Source organism: Leptonychotes weddellii, chromosome 14 (genome assembly GCF_054177405.1).
Source record: "Leptonychotes weddellii isolate Sample4059 chromosome 14, ASM5417740v2, whole genome shotgun sequence".
NCBI classification, from domain to species: Eukaryota; Metazoa; Chordata; class Mammalia; order Carnivora; family Phocidae; genus Leptonychotes; species Leptonychotes weddellii.
In genome coordinates this window covers 74,615,687-74,632,382 of record NC_138382.1, presented here as the reverse complement: position 1 = coordinate 74,632,382, position 16,696 = coordinate 74,615,687, and the positions used below count along the sequence as shown (strand labels likewise).

At 59.7% G+C, this 16,696-nt stretch overlaps 2 long non-coding RNA genes across 3 annotated transcripts in view; one reads left to right on the top strand and one right to left on the bottom strand.

Annotated features, from left to right (window-relative positions):
• LOC115938178 (uncharacterized) overlaps positions 1 to 1,033 on the bottom strand; it is a 7,767-nt gene extending 6,734 nt beyond the window's left edge. For both annotated transcript variants that reach the window (XR_014140189.1, XR_014140190.1), the window contains exon 1: positions 445 to 1,033. This is a non-coding gene — a long non-coding RNA (uncharacterized LOC115938178). The remainder of the gene's footprint in view (positions 1 to 444) is intronic.
• A 560-nt stretch (positions 1,034 to 1,593) lies between these two features.
• Positions 1,594 to 3,521, top strand: LOC115938180 (uncharacterized). The gene is made up of 2 exons (XR_004073364.2): positions 1,594 to 1,952; positions 3,188 to 3,521. It is a non-coding gene; the product is annotated as an uncharacterized LOC115938180 (long non-coding RNA).
• Positions 3,522 to 16,696: the final 13,175 nt, after the last annotated feature.

Genomic DNA, 16,696 nt, shown 5'->3' with positions numbered 1-16,696 from the left:
CCTTCCCTCTTGGCCAGTGTGACCACGGCAGGGGCCAGGAAAATGACAGCTGTCCTGCCCAGGGGAGAGAGGTCCCAAAGTCCTTGGCCCCAGGCCCGTTCCGGGCCATACCCTGGGGACCAGCCCCGAGGGCCAGGGGCCCACTTACACCCCCCTGCCTTCGAAGAGCGGTGCCAGATGGGGAGGCTCTGGCTCATGGCCTCTGCCCCAGCTCCGCAGGCCCCGTGACCTGTCCTCCTGGGATCCCCTGGCCTGTCCATCTGAGATGACCCTTCCCCCTTCCCCGCAGAAACCCAGACCTCTGACCCTTATTAAAAACAAACCAAAGTCTGGAAAGAAAAAAATCCTCCACAAACAGCCTCAGAAATGATCGTGTGTCTGCCCCAACACACACACACACACACACACACACACACGCATGCACACACACACGCATGTACACACCAGCCTCAGACGTGCGCGGCTGCAGCCAGCTTTCGCGTAAACAAGTTGTTGGAGAGTGCTTTTGTTTATGAAACATTTAGGTTTCCCTCAACTTCCTTGGGGGGGAGGGGGTGGACTGTCTCCTAGTTTTCCGGCGACCAGGAAACGGAGACGAAGCCTGGGGTTTGGCGGGATTTCATTTCTCCCTCTGTGCTCTCTGCCGGGTACAATCTGGGGAAGGGCACGCGAAAAGAAAAGGAGGGGGGGGGGGCCCTGGGCATCCCCTGGGAGAAGTCCCCCACCCCCACGGGGAGGTCAGGCTCAGAGAGGGCGGCAGGCAGGCCCGGGCTCCCCTCGGCGACCCGGAGGACGCGGCCCAGCGCTCAGAAAACATCGGGGACGCTCAGTGATGCGTCCCTGCCCCCTCGGCTCCCGCTTCCAGCGCCGGGAAACCGCCGAATCGGCCAGGAACAAAGGCGGGGCTGCCTCCCAAAGGCGTACAACAAACAGTTTTGCTTTTTTTTTTTTTTTTTTCTTTTCGCACCCTAGCGTACGGCCCAGCAGCTTTGGGGTCCGGGCGGCGCCGGGGCTGCGGCTGGTGCCGCCGCGACGCCCGCGCGGGGCATGCCGCGGGGCGCATGCGCGGGCCGGGGCGCAGGAGGCCGCGGCCGCCCGCGCAGCCTCGCTCGAGCCGGTCTCCGTGGCAACGGGCTCGCGGGGGGGGAGGGGCCGGGCGGCGTGGGCTGCGGCGGCTGCTATTTCTGCCGCTTCCTGTTCCTCGCGGCCACGTCGCCATGGCAACGGTGTTACTCAGCGCGGCCGCTTCCCGGCTCGGCTGGCGCGCGTGACCCCGGCCGCCCGCGCCCCCTCGTCTCTCACTTGCTGCGCTGCCGCTCTCCCCCCCGCCCGCCGGCGGCGTCCTCCTCCGGCACCCCGGTCCATCCCGCGCGCCCCGGCGCCCCATCCTTCCCCCTGCTCCCCGCCCCTCTCCGCCGGTGCCCGCGGCCCGGGAGGGAGGGCGGAGGGAGAGGCAGATTGATGGGGGACGCTTATTAAAAAACATTGTAACCGTTTCCGTTTTTATTACGTTGACAAGGGAGCGTTATTTACTGTTATTGTTTGCCGAGCGGGCCGCGCCGGAGCGCGGGCGGCCTCCCGGGAGCTCACCTTTCGGGCGGGCCCGGGGAAGTCGCGGGTGGGAGCGGGAGGCGGGGGCGGCGAGGGGGCGCCCCGGGCAGACGCGGCCCCCCGGAGGTCCTGCCCTTCGCCCTTTCCCCCGGCAGCCCGGCCGACCCCCGCCGCGGGGCGTGTGTGCGCGCGGGGAGAGACTGCAGAGGCCGGGTGACTCGTGCTGAAGGAGAAAGGCAACAAAAAATAAAAAAGGAACAGATGACTTCATTCTCGGGAAGGCTCCGTCCTACGTGGACCAATTTCCTGGGGACACAGCTCGGCTGCCGTTGGAAGCACTTAAAACTAAACCAGATAAAGACCAGAAAATTCTCAGCATTGCCTGAGCCGATCAAGGGCAGGTTGGTGGTGCGTGAGCCCTGGGTGTGCAGGGAGGAGGGTCGCATTCCTCCACCGCCCCTGGGGCTTCGCTTCCAACACACACCTCCCCGCCTCCCCACCCATACTCCCTCCGGTACCCCGAGAGGGTGAGCAACTGCCCCAAGGTCACACAGCCAGTTTTTTATTCTGCTTGGACACCCGCAGGGACAAAACCCGGCGGAGGCTGGGGAACGAAAGCCAGTGGCTGGCCTGGGAGGCTTGGAAGAGGGTGAGGCTCAGCTGGAGGCCCAGCAAGGGAAGATTAACTCGGCAGGTCTAAGCTCTGGCAGGCCTGGCTCCTGCTTACCACACTGGAGCCTTCAGCTGGGGGGGTTTGTGGGAGGTGTGTCCCCAGGGATCTGAGGGGCCTGAAGGATGCCCCCACCCCCCAAGCCCCTGCTGGGATGCTAATCTCATCCTGCTAATTAAAGTTTGCAATTCTGTCCCTAACTCAACTCCCCACTCTTGAACGTTATTAGCTGAAAGGCAAACAATTGGTGCTCCAGACAGAAGCCAGAGGAAAAAGGCCTCTGCAGTTCACATTATAAAAAGGATTTTAAAAAAGATGTTTATACTTATAAACAAATGACTCCTAATGAACAGACCAGGTTTTGGAAACTTAATTTTCAGAGCACACCCCACCCCCAACCTATTTTGTGTTTTTATCCCCCTTCCAAGGACACGAGGCTTGGGATTTGGTCGCCGCAGCCTCTCCTGGTCTCTTGGCCTTAGATGATCGACCATGGCTTTTCCGGGCCCAGGATCGCCTCTCCAGACTCCCTGGAGTCTAAAGCGACAAGCCGGTTCCCGATTAAGGCCTCTGGGTCTGGGGCAGCGCAGCAAGATAAAGTTATCTTCAGCTCTGTTCCCAGCAACCACCAGTTCTCAGCTTTGGAGCCCTTCCTGAATGCATGAATCAAAAGTCTTGGGCTCCAAGAAAAGAGAGTTAGCCCCCAACCCCCAGTCCTTCCCCAGTCCTTTGCTGCCAGCTCCGTGATATGGGAAGGCGGCACCGCCCTCCACTCCTCCCCCTGCCCTGGCCTTCCAAGCAAAACTCATCTCTGGCCACAGGTTTAGAGTTTAGCAGATGTGAGAGTCCTGCCCCTGGGCATTGTGTGAATAGGACTGAGATGACAGATGACACCCAGCATCATCCGGAGGTAGGAGGACCTTGGAGATTATGCAGACCAACCACTCCTGCTTCCCTATTTTACAGGTGGGCAAAGTGAGGCCCAGAGAGGAGAAGAGACCTGACCGAGATCTGCCACTGGTTAGAGGTGTTCTTGCCTTCCATTAGGGTGCTTCACTACCCCACTCTGATCCTTCTGTGGAATTATCTGTACGGATCATAAGTTCAGGAGCTGGGGGGCAGAAGGCTCTGAAGTCAGACTGCCTACGTTCAAGTACTTACTTCTAAGTGAGACCTGGGACAAATGAATTCTTCTCTCTGAGCCCCCACGGTCTTGTGTGTTAAGTGGGGTTGACAGCACCAGCCCTGGGTTGTCTTAAGGAATAAAGGTGGTCCAGGAAAAGTCCTGGGACTAACACCAGTACATACGAATACTTAACTAATGTCGGCAATGATGCTGATGGCGGGGGGAGGGGGGATGCTGGTAGTTGTAGTGGGTTGAATGGTGGCCCCCTCCCCAAAAGATATGTCCACATCCTCATCCCTGGAACCCGTGGAATGTGACCTGGTTTGGAAAAAGGGTCTGTGTAGATGTCATGAGGTTAAGGATATTGACATGAGATCATCCTAGATTACCCAAGTGGGGCCTCAGCGACATCACGAGTGTCCGTATATGAGACAGAAGAGAAGAGCGGGACACCCAAGGGGAGAAGGTCAAGTGCAGACTGAGGCAGAGAGGAGAGGAATGCAGCCACAAGCCAAGGAACACCTGGAGCCACCTGAAACAGGAAGAAGCAAGGAAGGATTCTTCCCAGGGTCTTGGGAAGGGACACAGCCCCGAGGACCCCTTGATTTTGGCCTTCTGGCCTCCAGAAGTCTGAGAATAATCTTGGTTTCAGCTACCAAGGTTGTGGTCATTTGTTATGCAGCCCCAGGAAGCCAAAACAGTGGGGATGCTGGCCAGGAGGCTGGAGTGGTGGCCGAGGTGACAGTCGCCGTGATGACGGCGGGGCTGGTGACACAGGAGGTATCTGCATTCACTTCCTGGGGCTGCCTAACAACGTACAAACCGGGCGGCTTAAAGCAACTGGAATGTATTGTCTGCGCGTTCTGGAGACCAGAAATCCAAAATACGATGTCAGCAGGGCTGTGTTCCCTCAAACGTGCTGGGGAAGGAACTGCTCCGGGCCTCTCTCGGGGCTTCTTCAAAGGCGTCCACACTGCCCCTTTCTAGAAGGACGCCAGTCATATTGGACGAGGGCCCGCCCTGATGACCTCATCTTAATTTGATCACCTCTGTAGAGACCCTGTCTCCAAATAAGGTCACATTCTCAGGTGGGGTGGGGGGTAGGACTTGGACATATCTTTTTTTTTTTTTTTTTTTTAAAGATTTTATTTATTTTTTTGACAGAGAGAGACATAGCAAGAGCAGGAACACAAGCAGGGGGAGTGGGAGAGGGAGAAGCAGGCTTCCCGCAGAGCAGGAAGCCCGATGCGGGACTCGATCCCAGGACCCTGGGATCATGACCTGAGCCGAAGGCAGACGCTTAACGACTGAGCCACCCAGGCGCCCCTGGACATATCTTTTTAAGGAGACACAATTTACCCCCCCGAACAGTGGTGCTGGTAGAGGGGTGTTGGGGTGGGGGTGGGGGTGACAGATGGGAGAGGTAGAAATGGTGATGGTGATGGGATGAGGCCTTGGCCCTGGACCCCCAAACTCTGCAGGAGCTTCCTGGGATAGACCTGGTTGCTGAGAGTTGTATTCTGGGGCACTTCAGGCCTGGGGGAGGTCAGGGGGAGCAGGGGGCGAGGAAGGGGGGCTCCCTCTGCTTCTGCCTCCTCCCTCTCACAGAAGAGCAAGAGCCGGGTCAGGCCGGCCTGGCCTTTCTGCGGGAGCCCCTAGCAGAGGCAGACCCAGCCCCGAGCCCAGAAAGCCAACTGGTCTCCGGCAGAAGACAGGCAGGGTTAGGCCACTGGTGTTTTCCTCACCAGACACAGTTACATTGCCTCCCTTCTCAGCCTGGCTCTCTCTGGCTTTCGAAGAGGAAGACTGATAATGGCCATAGCCCTCACTCATACTTCCGTGTGTCCGCTTGTGAGCGTCAGGGAACACAAGCTCTTGCCACCGTCCCGTGCGCCGGGAGGCGGTGGGCAGCAGGACCGGCTTCCCACGTTTGCGCTGCTCACATTCTAGGGAAGAGAACGACAAAGAGCAAAGAGACAGGCCCATCCCAGGATCCAGGGAGGAAAGGAAAGCAGGGTGAGGAGCTGGTCTGGAGTTCCAAAACAGGGCTCACTGAGGTGAGGAGGCGACCATGGACCCGGTGCAGTGAGGGAGTGAGCCCCGGGAGAGGTCGGCAGCAGGGGGGGCAGCAAGTGCAAAGGCCCTGAGGTGGCGCATCCTGAGCCCTAAGACGGGGAGCAGAGTGCTCAGGTCACCTTGAAATCTCAGATTTTTTTCTAGGTAGGCCTAGAAGCCAATGCAGGGTAGAAGGCAAGAGCGAGCCCAGGGCTAATTTGTGTGGGTTTTTTGGTTTTTTTTTTAAAGATTTTATTTATTTATTTGACAGAGAGAGAGCACAAACAGGGGGAGAGGCAGGCAGAGGGAGAGAGAGAAGCAGGCTCCCCGCCAAGCAGGGAGCCCAACATGGGGCTTGATCCCAGGGCCCTGGGATCATGACCTGAGCCAAAGGCAGACACCCAACCTACTGAGCCACCCAGGCGCCCCTGATTTGTGTTTTTAAAGAATTTCTGGTTTCCACGAACAGAACACAGACCGCAGGGGCTGGAGAGAAGCTGATGGAGTCCAGGCAAGAGATGGTGGTGGCCGGGGACAGCAGCGGTGGGGAGATAAAAATGGCTGGATGTGGGGTGTATTTTAAGAAAAGCCGTCAGGATTTGCCAAAGGATGGGCCGTGGGTGTGGAAGGAAGAAGAGTCGAGGATGACTGCGTCATCGTGAACAGTGGGAGGTACCATTTCCGGAGATGAAGAGCAGTGGGGGTGTGGTGGGGAATTGAGAGTTTGCATTTCTGAAAAGCTTGTCTGATACTCCTAGAGCGCACACTTAGGGCTCTCACACACTGCTGCTTGATCCACATAACCCCCGAGAGGCAGACTCTACGAGTAGCCCCCTTTCTCAGATGAAGAAACTGAGGCCCAGAGAGGCTAAGTAATTGGCCCAAGCGTGGGAGCTGGTAAGGATACCATCCAGGTAGTCCAATTCCAAAGCTCATTTTCTCATTTGTTCAAGTGTTCCTTCATCTGCTCATTCATTCATTCATTCATTCATTCACTATTGTGGGTACTCTATGCTAAGCCTCGTTCTAGGCTCTGATAATGCAGCGATGCTTTCAAGCTATGCACTGGGGAAGCACTGGGGAGGCACTGGGGAGGTGATGGTAAGCAAGCCAGATGCAGGCCCGACCTGCGTGGAGCTGACTTTCTATGGAAGAGATAGGCGGGTGAGGAGCAGAGAGAAGCGCGGTGACAAGACGCTCACAGATGGTGCTAAGCGCCGTTGCGGAGAGTGACCATGTGCCGATTCAAGGCCAGGAGAGGGGCACACACTGCAGAGAGCTTGGGGCTGCCTGGGAGGAATGGAGACAGGTGAGGAAGAACGGTGTTCCCAGCAGAGGGAAAGGCAAATGCGAAGGATCTCTTGGTGGGAGAGTCAGGAGGGGAGAGGGCCAGGGAGTAGCCAGGGGGCTGAGAGACCAGCCACCGGGAGGAGGCCACCTAGTCCAGAGGCAAGTGAATGGGGAAGAAAACCAAAGCAGAGGGGTGAGCGGGGCTGGCCCCACAAAGCAAGCAGCCCTGGGACTCTAGGAAGGACATGGAGGGAGCATTGACTGCCAAACCAGAAACGTGTGTGTGCAGGCCATGACCCCAGGGGAGACCAGGAGAGGGATGGCCCAGACCCCAAAAGGGTGAGGCACACCCCCCAAGACTGAGCCCGGGTCAAGTCATTCACTTGCTCGCTCACTCATCGGACAACTAGTAACACCTCAGTGCATCCTACCCATCCTGGGATGCAGCGGGGAAAAAGCCCAGGTCCCTTCCACGAGGAGGGTAAAGATTTGTAAATACATGTAAAGTCAGAGAGAGGTATGGGTGCCATGGGGAGCGAGGAGGCACCGCCCGCCCAAGGAAGAACGGGTTTCCCTGTCGGAGCTAGAACAGTAACTCCAGCTTTGGGGACCGAGCCCTGTTGAATGCTCCTTAAGTCTTGGGGTCCTCCTAGCTCCTGCAGTCGTGGGCAGGCCCCTAGTGAGGAGGGTTCGCAGAGCCTTTGTCCCCCTACCCGCTCGTTCCCACACTCAGCCCTTCCTCCTAGCCCTTGGCCCTCCTTTCCTTGGTCAGCTGCCCATCGGGGGGCAAAGCCAGATCCGCAAGCAGAGCAACCTCCCAATGCCCAGGGGCTGTGTCAGAGCCAGGGAGAGGTTTAAGGCACCTGCCCCCAGCCATAGTCGGGGGAAGGCTTAGCTCCTGCGGGCCCTATCCCTCTCTCCTCCCCACTACCCCATCTTCTGTCCGGGCACACAAAGGGTTGGGGGGACAGGGCCCAGGAGCTCCAGGCCCCGGAGGCTGAACACTTCTTGTGGGGCAGAGGGCAGGGCTGCATATTTAAAAACACACTCCCGGCAGATAAAACAAAACAGCTAAGAACAACCACTCCCGTTGATGCCCTCAGCTGAGCTAGTATTCCCAGATGATCTCAGCACTGCTGCACCCCCATTGGGGTTACTCTCATTAGCCCCCTTTTATGGGGGAGGAAACAGAGGCTCTGTGGGTCCGGTGACTTGCTGGGGGCGCAGAGCAGGACTCCGGGCCGATGACACGCAGCTGGGGTTGGTGGAATAATGGGGAAACGGGGGCATCAGGTGGATGGGCCCAGCAGCTCCCACAGATGCCCTCACAGCGGCCCTCGGGGCAGGCAACTGCGTTAGCCCCACGCTAAAGCAGAGCCCTGGGCGGGGGGCGGCGGGGGGGTCAGTTACCCCCAGTGTTGCACAACTAGTGAGAGGGGGTGAGATTCGAACCCAGAGCCGTCGGACTCCAGGGCCCCGGGAACCTAGAACAGAAGGGACGAGTGAGGTGATCGGCAGGCCTCACCATGTCCCCATGGTGCCCAGGTGCCCACAGGGCGTGGAGGACCAGGCACCTCCCTGGCCGCCCCGGTGGCCAGCACGGCTCCTCTCTCCTCACACCTTTTCACTGTGACAATCTATGCTACCCCAGCCTGGACCAACTGCCCTGCCCTCAGGGCTGCCCTCGATGGCCCTCGATGGCCGGTCCCTCCACTCCGGTGACCACCAGGAGGGCACTCTGCGGATACCGGCCTTCCAGAAGCACTGGCCTGTGCGGGGCTGCCCCTTGCCCCAAGGCCTCAGAAAAAGCAGCTGCCAAACCCCGGAGCCTACCAGGCCTAGGCTCCCACGCTACCCTGGCCTTAGCTTAGGCTGAGCCAGGAGGCGCCTCCAGGGGTGGGGACCCAGGGAAGGGGTATAGGGTCCCCTCCCACCACCTGCTCCTGGGGACAGCCCTCACCTGCATCACTGCTATAGTGAGGATGGGCTGCGGCCTTTGTGCGCGTTAGGGTGGGCAGGGTGGGCAGAAACAGCAGGATGGGAAAGGGAGGACGGGAAGGAGAGACAGGAGAGAGAGATGGAAAAATGAGAAAGCTGGAAATCGGGAAATGCCGCTGGGCAGAGGGCCTCAGAGGGAGGGGAGACAACAGGGAAGAGGGGCACCAGGGAGGGGCCGGCTGGGGAAGGAGGATCCTGAAGGCAGAGCCCCAGGAGCAGAATGGGGAGAGAAAAGGCCAAGGAGAAGGGAGAGAAGAGGAGGGGAGGGGAGGGGGGTCATGTGCCCAGAGTAGAGCTGGGGGCCCTGAGAGGGGGCTGGGGGCTGAGGCTGGGGGGTCTTAGGGGGCCCAGATGGACAAGGCCAGCACATTCGCCACATAACATCCCTGGGGCAGCCCCCTGGGGCTGGGGGGAGGCAGGTGGCCAAAGGTGGCTCCATCAGCACCACCCCCTCCTCCCCAACTGAGCCGGGGAGAGGACTGGCTCTAGAAGGGGGATAGCCAAGAAGGACATAGTGGGGTCCCTCGGGGCCTCAAGCTCCCCGTCCTTGAGTCCCCAAAGCCCCAAACCACTCTTCCCCTGCACCAGCCTGGGCTGTGTGACGTTGGGCAGGGAATTTGCCTCTCTGGGCCTGCAAGGCCCTGCAAAGGTGCAGAGCTCAGTGTGGAGGCAAGTGCTCAGGGGTTGCAGGGGTGAGACCCAGATAGGCCTGGGAGCCGCTTAGAGCCGGTGGGCTGTCCGTGCCCGAGGTGCCTGGCCTCTCCGGGCCCCACAGTGTGGGATGATAGAATAGGGTCTGCAGCGCTCAGCTGCGGGGACGATGAACAGAGAGATGTGTAAACTGTAAAGTGCGGAGGACAATGGTTTGCTTATCTTAAATGGTCATCCACAAAGGTAAGTTTAGGTTTGTGCCAAATTGAAGGGGGAGGGAGGTGTGTTGAGAAGAAGCCCCTGAGGGACCCAGACCACCTGGGTCAGGAGGCCTCTGCAGCCTGGACCCATGAAGGGCAGGCTGTCCTGGGGGCTCCCGCTGGGCACAGGGGGTCCCACTGGGGCCAGGTTGGCCGCTAGTGAGTCGTGGAAAGGCATGAGCATGCAGGTGGGCCCCGGTGCAGGTTAACCTTGGAGACAGGGGCTCCAGGCACCCCCTAAACCCCAGGATCCCCTCACAAACCCCCACTCCTATTGTCCAAGGACAGAAGGACGTAGGGACGGGGAGGAGGCTGAGGTCCCTGGTCCACCGGGGATTTTTCCCTTTTGCTCAAGGCAAGGAGGGGTGAGGGGAGAGGAGAGAAAGCCGTGGCAGGGAAGAGATGGAGCAGGGAGGCAGGGAAGGAGAGGAACAAGGAGAGAGGGGTTGGAACCTTGAGAGAAGCAGCCCAAGGAAAGGAGTAATGAGAAGAGAAGGAGGGAGCAGAAGCAAGAGGTGGCTCAGCCTCCCACAGCCCATCTTCCAGAGACAAAGGCCCCCGGGGGGGCCGAGGAGGGGAGGGGGGGTGCAGGGAGAGGGAAGGAGGGCACGATGCGCCTGGGCTCCAAACCACCGAGACCCTGCCCCTCATCCAGCTGAGGCTCTGACCCCGGGGAGAGGGAGAGCGCTCCAAACTTAAGAGGGAAAAAGTCTACCAGCTGCCCCTGGGGCTGTCACAACAGATAAAACCTCACCCAGGCTCCAGCAGGAGCGCCCCTGCACACTAATGCACAGCAGCGAGCTAAAAATACTGGCTTGAGTGGGGAGGAGGGTGAACAGGGAGGAGGGGGCGGGAGGATGGAGGAAGGAGGGAGGAAGATGGAGAGAAGGGAGGAAGGTGGGGAGGAGGGAGGAGGATGGGGAGGAGGGTGAGAAGGAGGGAGGAAGATGGGGAGGAGGGAGGAGAATGGGAAGGAGGGAAGAGGGAGAAGGATGGGGGCGAAGGAGGAGGATGGGGAAGAGAATAGGGAGGAAGGAGAGAGGAGGAGGAGAGAGAAGGATGGAGGTGAGGGAGGAAGAGGGGGATGAAGGAGGAGGAGGAAGGAGGATAGGGAAAAGGAAGGATGGAGAAGAGAGAGGTGGGGGGAGGAGGGAGAGGATGGGGAGGAAGGAGGAGAGCAGGGCTGCAGGTCTGGGCTCAGGCAGCCCCGGTTTTCCGGAGTGTCCTAATGACCCAGATGTGCAGCATCAGGGAGATGCCTGCTTTGGGAGCTGCAAATCGCTGCCCCCAGCTGCCCCTCCCTGGGACAGGGTGAGGTGGGGAGGAGAAAACGGGAGAGGCAGGGAGCAGAGAAAAATAGGAGAGCTGAACTCTGAAGGGCTGGGATAGGGGGGAACCGGGAGGTTGTGGGAGGGAAGGAGGGAGGGAGGGAGGGAAAGAGGAAGGAAGGAAGACAAGGAAGTGGAGTGTCCCTGGGGCTCTGGGGCACAGACCTCCAAGGGACCACACGCACCAAATCTCCGCCCTGTTCTTTGCTCCAGATACTGGGGAGCTTGGCTCTGGGTATCTGGGTTGATCAGGTGGGCCTGCCCCCAGCCCTGCTTCTGGTAGACCCCTCCCCTTTGGTTGCCTGAAGAACGTCCCTGGTCTGGCTCCTTGAAGAAGACCTGCTAGTGATGTAACCGGGGCCCAGAGCCCGGCCCCAACTAAGCCTTGACATCTGGTACCCAGAACATTCTAGAGAGGGAGGGACCCATGTTGTCCCCATTGGACAGACTCGCTCATTCATGCAACAACATCTAACGAGCACCTTCTCTGGGCTGCCATGTGCTGGATGCTGGGGGTACAGGGGAAAACAAGACAGAAAAGTGCCTGTCCCACATGGACAAAGAAATCCTTAGACCCATAAACATGCAAGGAAGGGAGAGAGAGAACATCAGCAGGGCAATGACGGGGGAGGGTGGTCACGGAGCCCCTCCCAGGAGGTAACCCGGACCCACAACCTGAGTGGTAAGGGGGATACAGCCTAGCAAAAATCCAGAAAGAGGGGCGCCTGGGTGGCTCAGTCGGTTGAGTGTCTGACTCTTGGTTTCTGCTCACGTCATGATCTCAGGGTGGTGGTCTCGGGGTCGTGGGATCGAGCCCTGCATCAGGCTTTGCACTGGGCATGGAGTCTGCTTGAGATTCTCTCTCTCCCTTTCCCTCTGCCTCTCCCCCAGCTTGTGAGCTCCCTCTCTCGTGCTCTCTCTCTCAAATAAATAAATAATTAAAATCTTAAAAAAAAAAAAAATCCAGGAGGAAACTGAGGCTGAGAGACACAGAGAGGTCGCTAGTACCAGACGGGTTAACAACAAAGCAGGATTCAAACTCAGGCCCAGCTGACCCCAACCCACACCGGTAACCCCAGGCTCTCCTGCAGCTCCCGAGCCAGTGTCACTAAGGGCTGGTGGATGGGGAGGCAGGGAGGCCAAGGGACCCAGGGCCCAGGAGTCGTGGGAAGCAAGACCTCCCTCTCCTTGGTTCCTGAGCAACCTGGAGGTCTCATCCCCGTGCATGAAGCACAATCCCAGCATGCCACCATCTTCAGAGCTGTCCCTGTGGCAGTGGGCAGATGTCCCCGCACTGGGACAGACAGACACCACCAGGCCTTGAAGGGTCGGGTGACATCGGGAAAACCACCTCAACTCTCCGCAAAGCAAAGCCTCTTTGCTTGAATTCGCTAATCTTTTTTTTTCATTCTGAGCTGCGTCCCCAGTGCTAGGAACTGTCCTGTGCCTTGTGTGGGCAGGGCGACAAGGTGGTGGCCCCAGGAACTCAGGCCTGTCCCCTAACTTCTATGTGCCTCAGTCTCTTGTTCTCAAAAACGGGCTCCTGTGAGGCGTGGATGAGATGCGTGTATGTAAAGCCAGGCATCAGCCCAGAGAACACACACAGTCGGGGTTTGGCAGGGGCGGGGTGTGTGTGGGCAGCTCAGCTCAGACACCCCCTCCCCAGAAATGCCTGTCCTGACCAACCTCACTCTGCCTCCTTGCTCAGTTCCTCAACAAAGCCTCCAGCTGCGAGGTTTACATGCAGGGAGCCTTGGGCAGGGACCTAACGGTCTAGGCCTCAGTTTCCCCATATGCAAAAGGAGAGGGCAGTGACTGCCTCGTGGGACCATGGTGAGGGGAGCTGCCTGGCACGAGGGGCATGCCCTTAGGCCCCGGGGCATCCTCACTCTCCACAGCCTCTCGCCTCCCCCGGGGGTGCCCGTCTCCTGAGCACCGGGCCTCCGGCGCCCTGGCCGGTGCTCAGCTGCTAAGTGTCCCAGTGGTGCTCACTGAGCAAACGGCGGCTGGAGCTTCTCCCCCTTGCCTCGCGCGCCTCTTCTGGTTTCTCTGAATTCACTTCGCTGACAGAGCGCACAGCCCGAGATCCTGCCCTGGGACAACACAGTAGGACGCCAGCCTTCTTGCCCTCTCCTGCTTGCCCAGCAGCAACGGCCCAAGCCCCTCCTGTGCCCTCATCCTTCTCCGAACCTTCCAGGTCCCCTCTTCTGCCGCTGCCTGGGGCTCTGCCTCCCTCCCCCCTCGGACCCCTCTGGGTCCCCAGCAGGACAGCGACCCCCTGCAGCTGGGGTCCCCTCACACACACAAAACGCAGAGCAAGGGTGTGACCTGAAGAGGAACAGAAGGAAGGAGGAGGAGACAGAGGGTCAGAGAGAGACCCGAACATGATTTCCAGCAGACTCGGCAGCTGGACTTCAGTTATATTTAAGTTCTACATATCTGGCCTTTCCTTGGATTTGTATCCTACTGTCTTGCTAACCTTTTAATGCAGCCCCTGATTCTAAGAGTTTTCCCACCTTCCCTGTCCCCCTGGGCGGCCGCGCTCCTCCTGCAGCTGCAGCTGGGTGCGTGCATGCGTGTGCGTGCATGCGTGTGCGTGCACGTGTGTGTGTGTGTGCGTGCATGTGTCTGTGTGTGCGCCTGGGGCCGGGGAGTCGAGGACAGCCCGAGCTTCTTCTGGGGGCCGGAGGCAAGGAGGCGTTGGCCCCACAGCTGAGCAGAGCCAGACAAGCGCCCCCTGTCCCCAGCACCCAGGGCCCAGCGGGGTTTTGCCAAGGTGACGGGCGACTGGCAGGCTGTGGCGGCTGTTTGTTTGATTTCCCCCTATTTCCAAACTAGTTGAAATTACACACCAAGCATCCATTTAATTAAGTTTTCCGGTGTGTGGCATAATTAGTCAGACACATGACTGGTACAGGGTGGGCGGTCCCAACCCGGCTTTTTGCCTGTTAGAATTCGCAGCCCTCGGGCCACAAAATATGGCAAGTTGTAATCTGGGGGCTGGAGGCGGCAGGCGAGCCAGCCAGAGCTGCCACCTTCCTCCCTCAGCAGGCTCCTGCCTCCGCGGGAGGGGAGCTGGGCAGGTGGTGTTGGCAGAGACCGAGCTCAGATGGAAGTCTGGGAGACCTTCACCTTCACGGTGGCCCCAGAGTCGGGCAGAGTCCGGCAGTACGGAGCCAGGAGACGGACTTTGCCCCTGCTATAGAAGGAGTGAGTTATCCATAACGGCCCATTTCCAGGACCTAGTCACCCAGGGCTTAATTGCCACCAGGGCTGCCCAGCCTCTTGGCCACAGCTGAATCCCAGATGGACAGGGACATAGGCACTGAGTCCTGTCGAGGGCGGTAGGGTGCTCCCCTCCTGTAGACCCCAGTTCCTCCATCTCTCCCACACATGCTGGCTGGACCTCGGGAGGACAGGCCTGTGGCCTGGCTGGCACTTCTCCATCCCTGACAGCAGAGGCAGGCCACAATGGCAGGCTCCCTCCCCATGGAGGAGAAAGTTCTCCCACCTACTTGGATGAGGTTCGGCCACCGCCTGGTTACCGACTGAGCAAGCGAGAGACTGTCAGAGAATCTGCCCTATTTAAAAGCGCCTTCTATGGCCGCCTGGTCCAGCCCCTCACTCCCAGGCATGGACCACAGCTGTCCCCCTCACCCCGGCTCCTGGCTTCACCCCTCCTTCCAGCACTGGCACCCCCTGGAGCTGAGTGAGCTTCCGTGGCTGCCAAGGCGCTAGCCCTGTCCCGAGTGCCCTATGATACAGGCCCCGAGCCCCACCCCTAACTCACCACCCTCCCCGTTTTCCCCCTTCTCCCTCCCAGCTCAGGCCACCCACCGACCCTGCTCTGTCCCTCCTGAGGCGCAGGATTGATCACCTTGCTCAGGGCACTCTGAGCCCCTGAGGGTAGCCCCAGCATGTAACTTAACCACCATGGAAGGCTGAGTTCAGGACACGGGATGAAATAATAGAGCAAACCCTTATTAAGCTCTTACTGTGTGCCAGGCTCTGTCCTGCCCAACGTGCTTTGCTTAATGTGCGAGTCTCCAGTTTACGGCTCCTTGCACTGCCCCCCACCCCCCGCCAGCCTCCTATCCGGGGAAATAGCTGGGATTGGAATCCCTGGGTCCATCATCAGAGCACACGGGCTTGACCACCACGTAAACGGCCTCCCCGCCATCCTGCCAGCCAGCCTCCTGTCCCGTCTTTATCCAGTCTGTTGGTCTTCCCAACCATCTCCCGTCCAGCTTCCTCTAACCTCCCATCACCCTCACGTCCATCCTCCCTGCTATTCCCCTGGCCAACCACCCAACTGTATCCCACCCGTCCTCCCAGCCTCCCAAGCCCCGAGCCTTCACTCAGGCTTTGTCATGTCCCCAAGCCTGCACTGGGGCTGTCCCCTCAGCCAGGCACACCCCTCCTGCCCTCGATGGCCTGGCCACTCACGCCCGCAAGGAGCTTTCCCTGATCTGCCCGGCACCCCCCACCCCTGCGCCTGGCCCTGCCCTGCAGCGCTGGCCCTTCTGCACCCCCCGGGGAGGGCACCTCGGTGCCACCACCGAGCCGGGCCCCCAATTAGGAGCCCGAGGGCGTCGCTGGCCTGCCATCTCGCTGGGTCCTGCTCTCCACAGTGGAGGGAGCAGTGCCACCTCAGGGCGCACACAATGGGATGCGCCTTGGGGGACACAACTAATTTTAACAACAGCCTTAGGAAAAGACAAATCTGCCCCTTCTTTCCTCCTTGGGGAAAAGAAATGTATGTGTGTGCACACATGTGTTTATGCACACGTGATCCAGAGCATCACACACCAGAAGGCCGAGGCTCGGGCACCACCCAGCCAACATTGGCTGTAGCCCACGTGCGGACTCTTGGCACCCAGGGCTCCCCAGGCGTGTGCTCGGACACCCCAACTCCTGGCAGCGCTCGGGCGGGCCCAGCAGTGTCTCGGTGGTTCCTGACCCACCGGGGGAGGCAGCCGAGCAGAAAGGGGTGCAGGAGAGCCTGGCCACTGGCAAGCCAGGCGCCCTCGAGCCAGCTGGCGACCCCCAGGGACCTCAGCCACCGCCCCTGTCAACCGAGGAGGAGGCCAGACAAGGCAGGGAGCCCCCTGGGCACCCCGCTGGTGCCCCCCCCCCAGCCTGTGTTCCTTCTCTCCACACACAGCTGGCTCCCCAGCCCAGGCCAGCTGATGGACACACAAAGGAGGGCACGCGGCCCAGTCTGCTCTGCCTGGACCCACCTTGGAGCTTGGGGTCTTCGCGGGGCTATGAGGCATTTGGAAACTCTCCCCCGCCCCATCCTTCTCCCTTCCAAAGCAGGATCCGGCCTCTTGAAATTCTGCACACTAATAAAATTGTAACTAATTTACATCCGAGATGGGGAGTGAGTGGCAGCCGTTGTCATGGAGACCATCTCCAGGGCCCTGGCCGCCTCCGCCTCTTGGTGCAGCCGAGAGATCAAGAGATCCTCACTCCGGCTCTGCAGCTGGGGCCAGTCCTCCAGCCTCCTGGGCACCCTGGCCTCCTTTCCCCACACTGGGCAGGTCCCGAGGGAACGGGATGGGGGCCGGCACCCTCAAACACACACGCCAGAGTTGCAGACAGTTCTAAGCCAGGGCTGAGCATCCGGCCCGCCCTGGCTTCTCTCACCCTGTGGGGCCCGCCGGCTTCTCGCACTTCAGCTGGAGGCCCCCAGAGGGACAGGAGGCCCTTTCCCTGAGCACAGTAAACAATGGCATTCAGAGTGGGGACAGTTTCCGGGGACTGA